The sequence below is a fragment of the Carcharodon carcharias genome (genome assembly GCF_017639515.1).
Source record: "Carcharodon carcharias isolate sCarCar2 chromosome 24 unlocalized genomic scaffold, sCarCar2.pri SUPER_24_unloc_14, whole genome shotgun sequence".
Taxonomy (NCBI): domain Eukaryota; kingdom Metazoa; phylum Chordata; class Chondrichthyes; order Lamniformes; family Lamnidae; genus Carcharodon; species Carcharodon carcharias.
Genome location: NW_024470589.1, coordinates 192,501 through 197,500, shown reverse-complemented (window position 1 = coordinate 197,500; position 5,000 = coordinate 192,501). Strand labels below are relative to the sequence as shown.

The following is a 5,000-nucleotide window of genomic DNA, read 5'->3' as shown; positions in this document are numbered from 1 at the left end:
TGAGAGTGAGGGTCACACAATGCATCGGCATTGGCTGGGAGAGTCATGCATACGCACGCTCTCACACTCACACACGGTCTCACACCTACACACGCTCTTACACTCACACACACTCTCACGCTCACACACGCTCTCACACTCACACACGCTCTCACACTCACACACGCTCTCACACTCACACACACTCTCACACTCACACACGCTCTCTCACACACACTCTTACACTCACACACTCACACACACTCTTACACTCACACACTCACACACACTCTCACACTCACACACACACTCTCATACTCACACACTCTCACAGTCACACACACTCTCACACTCACACGCTCTCACACTCAAACACTCTCACACTCTCACACTCTCACACACTCTCACACTCACACACACTCTCACACTCTCACACTCACACACACTCTCACACTCACATGATCTCACACTCACTCTCACACTCACACGCTCTCACACTCTCACACTCACACACTCTCACACTCACACACTCTCTCACACTCTCTCACACTCAAACACTCTCACACTCACACATGCTCTCACACTCACACACTCTCTCACACTCACACTCACACACTCTCTCACACTCACACACTCTCACACTCACACGCTCACACACGCTCTCACACTCACACACGCTCTCACACTCACACACTCTCTCACACTCACACACTCTCACACTCACACGCTCACACACGCTCTCACACTCACACACGCTCTCACACTCACACACTCTCTCACATTCACACACACTCTCACACTCACACACTCTCACACTCACACACTCACACACATACGGTCTCACACTCACACACTCTCACATTCACACACTCTCTCACACTCACACACGCTCTCACACTCACACGCTCTCACACTCACACTCACACACTCTCACACTCACACACTCTTACACACTCACACTCACCCGCTCTCACACTCACAGTCACATGCTCTCACACTCACACGCTCTCATACTCACACTCACACGCTCTCACACTCACATGCTCTCACACTCACACACTCCCACACTCTCACACTCACACAGACTCTCACACTCACACTCACACACTCTTACACTCTCACATTCACACGCTCTCACACTCACACGCTCTCACACTCACATGCTCTCATACTCACACTCACACGCTCTCACACTCACACCCGCTCTCACACTCACACTCACACGCTCTCACACTCACACACTCCCACACTCACACACTCCCACACTCACACACTCTCACACTCACACACTCTCACACTCACACACACTCTCACACTCACACGCTATCATACTCACAGTCACACGCTCTCACACTCACACACACTCTCACACTCTCTCACACTCACAGTCACATGCTCTCACACTCACATGCTCTCACACTGACACGCTCTCACACTCACACTCACATGCTCTCACACTCACACAGGCTCTCACACTCTCACATTCACACGCTCTCACACTCACATGTTCTCACACTCACACTCACATGCTCTCACACTTACACGCCCTCACACTCAAACACTCCCATACTCACACACACTCTCACACTCACATGCTCTCACACTCACACACGCTCTCACACTCATGCTCTCACATTCACACGCTCTCACACTCACAAGATCTCACACTCACACTCAAATGCTCTCACACTCACACACTCTCACACTCACACACTCTGACACTCACACACATACTCACATGCTCTCATACTCACACATTCTGACACTCACACACACTCTCACACTCACACACTCTCACACTCTCACATTCACATGCTCTCACACTCACACACTCTCACATTCACACACACTCACACACTCTCACACTCACAAGCTCTCACACTCATACACGCTCTCACACTCACACAAGCTCTCAAACTCACACACGCTCTCACACTCACACACTCTCACACTCACACTCTCACACTCACATGCTCTCACACTCACACACGCTCCCACACTCACACGCTCTCACACTCACACATGCTCTCACACTCACACACACTCTCACACTCACACGCTATCACACTCACACACTCTCACACACACACGCTCTCTCACACTCATACGCTATCACACTCACATGCTCTCACACTCACACACTCTCACACTCACATGCTCTCACACTCACATGCTCTCACACTCACACACTCTCACACACTCTCACACACTCTCACACTCACATGCTCTCACACTCACACACTCTCACACTCACGCTCTCACACTCTCACACGCTCTCACACTCACACACGCTCTCACACTCACACACGCTCTCACACTCACACGCTCTCACACTCACACACGCTCTCACACTCACACACACTCTCACACTCACACGCTATCACACTCACACGCTCTCACACTCACATGCTCTCACACTCACACACGCTCTCACACTCACACACACTCTCACACTCACACACGCTCTCACACTCACACAGTCTCACACTCACACACTCTCACACTCACACACTATCACACTCACACACTCTCACACTCACACTCACACACTCTGACACTCACACACACACTCACACGCTCTCACACTCACACACTCAGACTCACACACACTCTCACACTCACATGCAATCACATACACACTGACACACACACACGCATTCACACACACACAAATTTACACACACACGCACACACACACACACACTCACTCACTCAGACACACACATTCACTCACACACACAGATACACACACTCACACACACACATTCACTCACATACACATTCACTCACACACATTCACTCACACACACACTCACTCACACACACATTTACTCACACACACATTTACTCACACACACTCACTCACACACACATTTACTCACACACACACACACAGATACACACACACATTCACTCACACACATTCACTCACACACATTCACTCACATACACACACACACACAGATACTCACACATTCACTCACACACACACACTCACACACATTCACTCACACACACACACAGTCACACACACATTCACTCACACACACACTCACACACACACAGATACACACACACATTCACTCACACACATTCACTCACACACACACTCACATACATTCACTCACACACACACTCACACACACATTCACTCACACATACTCACACACACATTCACTCACACACACATACACATTCACTCACACATACACATTCACTCACACACACATTCACTCACACATTCACTCATACACACACACACACTCACTCACACACTCACACACACATTCACTCACATACACACTCACACACACGCATTCACACACACACACACACATTTACACACACTCACACACACATTTACACACACATTCACTCACACACACAGATACTCACACACACAGATACTCACACACACACAGATACTCACACACACATTTACTCACACACCCACTCACTCACACACACACTCACTCACACACACACTTACCCACACATTCACTCACACACACACACTCACACGCACATTCACTCTCACACACACTCACTCACACACACATTCACTCACACACACACACTTACACACACATTCATTCACACACACATTCACTCACACACACACACACACTCACACACACATTCACTCACACATACACTCACTCACACACACACTCACGCACACGCACATTCACTCTCACACACACACACATTCACTCACACATACACTCACTCACACACACACTCACTCACACAAACATTCACTCACACACACATGCACTCACACACACTCACACACAAATTACACACGCATTCACTCACACACACACAGATACACACACATTCACTCACACACACATTCACTCATACACACATTCACTCACACATATTCACTCACACACACATTCACTCACACACATTCACTCACACACACACACTCAATCTCACACACATTTACTCACACACACATTTACTCACACACACACTCACTCACACACACATTTACTCACACACACACAGATACACACACACATTCACTCACACACATTCACTCACACACGCTCACACACATTCACTCACACACACACTCGCACACACATTCACTCACACACACTCACACACACACATTCACTCACACACACTCACTCACACACATACTCACACACACACACACAGAAACACACACACATTCACTCACACACACACACTTACACACACATTCATTCACACACACATTCACTCACACACACACACACTCACACACACATTCACTCACACATACACCCACTCACACACCCACTCACTCACATACTCACTCACACACACATTCACTCACACACACACACTTACACACACATTCACTCACACACACATTCACTCACGCATACACACACTCACATGCACATTCACTCTCACACACACACACTCACACACACATTCACTCACACATACACTCACTCACACACACACTCACTCACACACACACACACATTCACTCACACATACTTACACACATATTCACTCACACACACATTCACTCACACACACACACACTCACTCACACACACACACTCACTCACACACACACTCACTCACACACACACATTCACTCACATACACACTCACTCACACATACTCATTCACACACACACACACACACACATTCACACACACACACGCACACACACACACACTCACTTACTCAGACACGCACATTCACTCACACACACATTCACTCACACACACACAGATACACACACACTCACTCACACACACACATTTACACACACACACACATTCACTCACATACACACACACACACGCATTCACACACACACACACACATTTACACACACACGCACACACACACAGATACACACACACTCACACACACACATTTACACACACATTCACTCACACACACAGATACTCACACACACATATACTCACACACACATTTACTCACACACCCACTCACGCACACACACACTCACTCACACACACATTCACTCACACACACACTC

General features: G+C 48.0%; 1 protein-coding gene across 1 annotated transcript in view; it reads right to left on the bottom strand.

Moving 5' to 3' along the window:
* LOC121273497 (protein turtle homolog A-like) overlaps positions 1 to 5,000 on the bottom strand; it is a gene marked incomplete at both ends in the record, with an annotated part of 78,425 nt that overhangs the window by 3,095 nt on the left and 70,330 nt on the right. The gene's annotated exons all lie outside the window — the stretch shown is intronic.